We start from the raw sequence: 7,577 nt of genomic DNA on the forward strand, positions 1-7,577 counted from the left end.
AAAAAAAAAAGAAAAAGAAAAAAAAAGATGGACATCAGTTAATTTAAAGCTATGTTGAGAAAAAAGAGAATACGGGTTGTTTAACTTAAGGCACTAGGAAAAAGATGATCAATGATAAATCTTTAATGGACATTAAGGCTACTATAAGTAAAACAGAAAATTACATTAAATGGATTCTAGGATGAGATTTAAAGAATTGATATCTGGGACTTATTTCTTAGAAATCAATTTAAAATGACTCATTTGAAAGTAAAAGATGATTTGGTTTTCAGTTTTAATTAGATAGTCCTTAGCTTCCATAAAATTACATTAAATATTGAAGGAAATGAATTTTAAAGGCAATATTTATTGGGTATCCCATAGGAAAAAAAATCTTAAAATGAATAATAATTCAATACCTTAACACTGAAGAAACTTAAGTATCTATGAAATAATTTGGAATATCATGAATAAAGTATTACAATGTGTTGCATTCTGATATGTTACATATAACACTGCATCCTGTTACATGTATGAGCTGTAACTTTCTACAGGTTCACTTTCTATAGTTGTAATTTTAAAAATAAAATCAATTAAAATTTGCACAGAAAAAGAATCCACTTTCCAGCAAGGAAAATTCTTTTAATCAAATTTTTGAATTATTTCATTTATTAGTTCTATATTTTATTAACACACCCAGCAAATTGTTTAACAAAAGAAATCCCTGGCTCTCCAGGAGGATTATATGAGTCTATCATATTTATAAAACGGAGAATTTTATTTATACTCTTTATGCAGAAAGATCAAAATGTCAATGGTAAATTTATTTTCTGGCCATGGTATGTGGGATTGGAGACTTATTTAATTCTGAATGAAAAGTGCTTGTAATGCAGAAAATAATCTGAACAATTCTCTCAAAATGCCTTATAGTAAGTATATCGGTTATTATTTTTTCTTCCCTGTTAATTTCAAGTTGAGCTGGGAGTAAATTTCTATCCTGTCAGTTTGGCTTCAGTTTATGAGTCTTAATATAGCAACCTCTGGTAGTGTAATTAAATTCTAAAACTAAAAAGCAATGCAAAACCTGAAAAATACCATCCTAACATAAATGTCTAGCTTATGGAAGTGTGAGAGTAAATAAGCCAAGGTATGCCAACTGTTGTAGTCAGTAGCTGTTACAAAGAAGTTTTCCACTTGTATTATAGTTCAAAGTAGCCAAGAGGCATTACTAGGACTTTTCTATGACATTATTCAGAACTATATTCTGTTTATTAAAAGCTCAAGTATCTTGATCATACAGCTCATACAGTGACATAGAATAAAAAACAAGGGTATAGACAGGTACTTTATATGGTGGGTATAGAAGTTATATTTTACTTCTGAAGGTAAGACTATACTCCATCTACCACTTTTTGTAGTATTTCGTAGTATTTCTGTAGCCTGATTTAGCTTTGAACACACAACCTTTTCAATTCAGACTTGTAAAACTGGAATAAGATGGACTCACAAAAGCAGAATTCTTCATATCTCATTAGATGCTATTGGTATTCATTATTTGAACTTCTGCAATATTATTTCACTAGTCATTTTCTTTTAAAACTGTTTCATAATCCTAGAACACATACAAAAATCTCAGGTTGAAGTGTATGGTACTGTCTCTCTTAACAGTTAGCATCACTATGGAACACTTCCCTTGCCTTATATAGCATAAATGAATGTAAATTAGCTATACTGTATCATATACATCACTATCATTATCACATATTCACATTATAAAATGTGCATCATACTGTGACACAGTCTGAAGCAAAAGCTCAGAATAAAATGATATTTATTCACTTGTAACATATCTGAATTATTAAATTATTATATTTTTAAAACTATGAAGAAAACAAAATGATGCCCCAAAGTAGTAAACATTAGTAAAAGAGTTAGGTGATCCTTAAAAGCTCCATAGTACAGTCACAAAAGACTTTGAGAGTGTTTGTCACTCCTGTCTCCTTGGCCCTCACATGCAGTCTCTTCAGCTTCCCAAGTCAAATGCTGTCTTTGCTGACAGCCAACTTCTTTCCTATCCTTTCAGTTTCTCATTGTGCATACAGTTGGTTAGCAACTCATGTCTCTTGGTAGGTTTTTGACAGTTCCTAAGAAGGAACCAGGATTGCAAGCTTTGCCTATGATGTTAAATAAAATTCACCCCCAGAGACTTGAATAGGTTGCCTTCTACTTTACCAAGAATTATGCAATGACCTTCATAATCACCTTAATTAATCATTTCTTACAGTGATCAAAGGATTTAGCCATCCATTAAAGGAATTAAAGAGAAATTCCTCCCAGAATTCTCTGCACTGAGCACATTAATAGCTATGGAATGTCTCATCTAAGAAAATCCTTCACTCAGTCTGTAATGATACCATCTTGATGCCATATTGTACCCAATGGAACATTTTCTCCTTTTCAGTTTTTCTCATTTTTCTCCTTTATATTGCCATATCTCAATTAGTATCTTATGTGTGAATCCTTGGTTTTCTACATGAATGAGTGAGCAGGTCTTCTAACTCTATTTAAAGATATGCCTGGTCTTATTCTCTCCTATGTTTTTGGCAAGATCAGGAGGCTGATGTGCCACATTGCATCCACAGTCAAGGAGCATAGGTGAACCAGAAGCAGGTATCAGCTACAAAAGCCTCAAACATGCCCCAGTGAAGTACTTCCTCAAGTAAGGTGCCACACCTTAAAGGTGCCAGCTATATTTTTCCCCTACAGCATCACTTGCTACCATATAAGAAGTAAACTTTTATTGTAGTAAACCACTAAATTTAGTGGTTGTGTTAAAGACTTGACCCACATTGATTTATAAGCCTTCACAAAATTACAATCTAGTGAAATTATAATATGATGTTATAATATTCTCCAAAGCTTTGGCATTCTTTCAGTTTGAAAATATAATTACTCCATCAGAGAGTGCTGTATTAGAACTTGTAAACTGAAGCCAAGCTCACATAACAGAAATTAAATGTCATTCTCAGAAAATGAGGCCAAAATTTACATAGAAAAGGAAGCCACAGAAATGGAAGATCATAGAATAAGTTACCAGACTTTAGCAAAAGGAAAAGTTGTTAAAACAGTTCTTTCAAACTGCTTCTCTTCTTATGAAATTATAATAAGAATCTGTTTTATGTCTAAATCTGCCTTATGGAGATTTACGCTGCAATGTGCCACTTCTATTTCGTCTTTTCTAATTCAGTCAGCTATTTAGAAGCTGGAAGTGTACCTGCTTTGCCATTTCTGGGGACTAATTGGCACTTCTGTTAATTGCATGAGGTATAATATCAAAGTAATGGCAGTCGTCTTGTTTTGGGTCATAAGGCTACTGGTTCTTTGGTCTCTTTAACAAGTTCTTTCATTACCATATAATATTCTTTAAGTGGCTTTTCAAATTTTACTTTCAGGTATTAATTGGTGCCCCCTTGAGTCTAAGAACTGGAAATGACAAGAATGACACACTTACGTAGTTGAGAGTTCACCACACACATTCCTCTCATTCACTACTGAGATAAGTCTCATTGTCTGATTCTTTTCTTGTTATTCACCTGGCCAATGCAAAATGCCTGTCCATTAGCAATTTTTCCAGGTTGACCTTAATACAGAAAATGTGCACTGGAGACAGAGTACTTTTAAAGATTTTGGAGACAATGGAATCCTCAGGGCATGGTAGACAATTATAAATTTTCAGTAAGCCCAAATGAGAGTAGTCATTTGAAGTCACATTTACAAGCTTTGAAATTTCACCTGTTGTTCATGTTTCAGTTTTATAGTTTCTAAAATATTTTGAGATAAATGTATTATATATCACAAGCTTATTTATGGTTAATTCAACAAAACTACTTATATATATATATAATATTATATATGTCGTAATTACATATATTACAATAAACATTATTTTGTAGTATCATGTAAGTAATTTTATCTCACAGGAGAAATTTTTACATGGATTTACATATTCTGACATTCTATTTGATAATATAACTTTTCCAAAAAATTTGCAATTTGAACAATGAAGTCTGTTTGATTCTGCTATAAATATACAAATACATAAGAAAAAGATGTTAGTTTATGTTCAATTGGTTTCTCTTAATGTGTAATCTTAATTACCATTAGATTCATGCTTATGTTTACTAAGAAAGGATACAAAAAAGGTATTTGAAGTGAAGCTTACCTCATTTTAAAGTAAGAACTGTGTTAGCATAGAAAGCATGACTTGCATTCTACTTACTTTTTAAAGCTTAGTGCAACAAGGCAAGAGAGTTAAGCATTTGATTCTCTAAATGCAAAACTAATTCAAGCACAACTCTTTTGTATGAACTACACAAAACTAGATTAATAATTATTTGACAAGATATTTGATATTTCCTCAGTCCCTGAGGAAATTTTAGCTTTCACAAATCTCACTAGCATAAGTAATGTCAGATGTATAAAACAATCAATGGATTCTACAGTTCTTAAGATATCAAATACAGTGAGTGAGTGAGTAAGTGAGTGAGTGAGTGAGTGAGTGAGTGAGTGAGTGAGTGAGTGAATAGTCAGAGTTAGGGCTTTCGGAGTAAAGGGAGGAAGAGGGGGTCAAAGAAGTAGATAGACAGAAGGTGTCCTTTCTGAGGACCTTCTTAAAGACATAGTGCTTAAGCTCACAACAGTGAGACAGTACAATGGAACAGTTTAGAATGAGCGGTAAGAGCTGAGTGTATGTTCTGCTCTGCATCCTGAGGTAGCTTTTTCATCATCTAGCTCATCAGTGAGCTGTAAGTCTTATTTGTTGTGCCCTATAATTCATGTCTGTCTACAAAAACAGCAAAAACTTTATATTAAATAACAATTATATTTTGGACTCCTTTCTAGCCAATTTTTAAAAACTCAAAACATTTTTTTTAGTTTAGTTTTAGTTTTAGCTTGTCATAATATTCTACCCTGAATCACTTTTTGAAATAATTCAAAAATGTTTCCTCATGTAACAGTATTGACCTATTGAACTTTTGATTCTTTTGCATATATACTTTATATGTTAACATATATTCTTTACTTTTATTCTATAACCATTTAGATTTATAATTATAGTTTTTCTATATCGATCAATTCTGAATTTTTTATTTTACTTTATTTCTTAATTCTATTTTATTTTACTGTACTGCTATAGTATAGGGTCATTTATTTTTTTATTATTCCTTTTCACTAATTCATTCACTTTAACTTTTAAGTAGACATTATATTTGGTACTTTCCTTATGATTTGAAATGTATTCTTTTGTAATGTAACCATAAATTATACCTTGATTGAAGTCTAACATATGTGTTCATTCACTGGAAGGTTGATGTTTAAGTGTGGATATGTACAGTTGCCTAGTTAAATATGAAATTGTGTCTACTTTTTTGATATGTTTAGGAAAACATTAACTTAACATTGCTTGAAAATTATTTTTATTATTGAGTTTAAGGAATCTCATTATATTTGGAATTCATCAAGAAGGAACACAGTTTTGGAGACTGACTCAGAATACGGTAGAATGATTTCCACAAGCAGAGGCTGTTGTGATAATCTCCAACCCAAAGATGCCCTGGCAATGAAAACACAACTCAAGTAATAGGAGTACAAGCTGTGTGTCTAGATTGGACAGATCTACCACTACACTACCATCTTCCCCATCTAGGAGACCCCCTTATAACTTGCAGTTACGCCAAGCCATGCGCTTCTGCTCCGCATCATACATTAGAATGATTTCTACAAACAGAGGCTCCACTGGAAATAATGACTTTCCCATAGCACAGTGCACAGCTAGGGCTGCTCAGGGAAAAGAACAAATGTTGAGTGACCTGACTCTGAGTTGTAATTGCCTCAGTTAGACTAAACACAATATCCAGACCTGTCTTCCCTAGAAGCTCTGAGAGGTGGCTTAATTTATTCTAAGCAGATTCTAGTATTAGAATTGATAGTCTGTAATTCCGGTTTGTTTGGAATGTGTATTGTCTTGGGAATTTTATGTAAATTTAATGAGTCTCCATTTCCATATAGGTTAAGTGGGGATTACAAACAAAATTGTTATTTTTCAATACAAGAAAACAGATGCCTGTTTAAATTCCATGGAAAAGTACCAGAGCCACCTGGGTGAAGAAAGGGAGTTCAACACAGAGGGGAAGAAAGACACCCAAGCTGTTTGATAAAGCCTCAAGGAATCACACTTTATGAGTGTATATATATATATATATGTATGTATTTCATCAAGGAAGTTTAAGTTTAAGAGCCACAGATTTAAAAAAAAAGGGGGGGGCCAAGCAAAGGAAAACTTTTAAATAGTTGGTCAAGATAGTCCAAATGTTTCACCAAAACAAACAAACAAACAAACAAAGCACTGCAGTGTTTCTCAACCTGTGGGTCATGACCCCTGTGAGGGGGTGGGTCAAACGGCCTGTCACAGGAGTCACCTAATACCATCAGAAAATACATGTATATATATATATATAGTATATATATATATATATATATATATATTGTGATTAATAGATGTAGCAAAATTACAGTTATGAAGTAGCAACAAAATTAATTTTTACAGTTGGAGGTCATAACATGAGAAGCCATACTACAGGCTTACAGCATTAGGAAGGTTGAGAGCCACTGGTATCGACTACTGAAACAGTCTTTATCTCCCAAGGGCTGAGGGTTGACAAAGACATCACACACTTATGACACATGATTTCAATGAATCAAGGAATACTTGAAGTAAAAGCCTCTTTCCTGAAGTCTAGCTTCCATGGTTCCAGAAGTACTTTGAGAAACTCCCAAGGAAGGGAAACAGACCAACAGTCCTACCCAGCTGCAATATCTATGAACCACAACTCTTAAGAGTGTGACAAGATATTCACAAAGTTTCAATAAGTGGAACTCACTGGTTGATAGAAACCAACAGTTATCTAAGTTTTTAAGGTCCTCAGCAGGAGAGAAATCATACCTGGTAACTGAAACCATGCCAGCTTCGTGAGGTTTGTTGAGTAGAAAACATTTTAATTTTATTATCAGTATGATAGATATTGAAAGAGATTTTAAGCAGAAGGCTGTGCAATGTGATTTACAAGATGAATTTAGGCTTTATGAAAATTGGTGATGATTTGGGATGTTCTTACAGTACCCAAGGGCGGAAGACCCTAAAGTGGGGTAAGTGGAGAAGGTCATGGCCTGGTGTTGAAAGTATACAGTATGTTTAAAGTACAGTTAGAAGTAACTGCAGCTGCTATGAGCATAAGGTTTGGCTGAATGAGTACAATTCTGCTCCATTGTAATATCTTTAGTTTTAGTGGCAAAATAGACCCTGTTGTCATTGAATGAGAGATAGTTACATTGCTAATATCTCTTATTTATATTAGTATATATTATTGATGTTTAAAACCTATAAATTTTAGATAGACTTAATCCAAAGTAATAAATTGCATTTTTATTTCATATCACAACAGAACACTTGTTAGGTTGTAACATATAATTTTAAAGTCACTAAAACTATCATATACTATTTGCACAAATTTATTTTTTTTTTTTTTTTTTTTTTTTTT

This window comes from Mastomys coucha, unplaced genomic scaffold (genome assembly GCF_008632895.1).
Source record: "Mastomys coucha isolate ucsf_1 unplaced genomic scaffold, UCSF_Mcou_1 pScaffold18, whole genome shotgun sequence".
Lineage (NCBI taxonomy): Eukaryota > Metazoa > Chordata > Mammalia > Rodentia > Muridae > Mastomys > Mastomys coucha.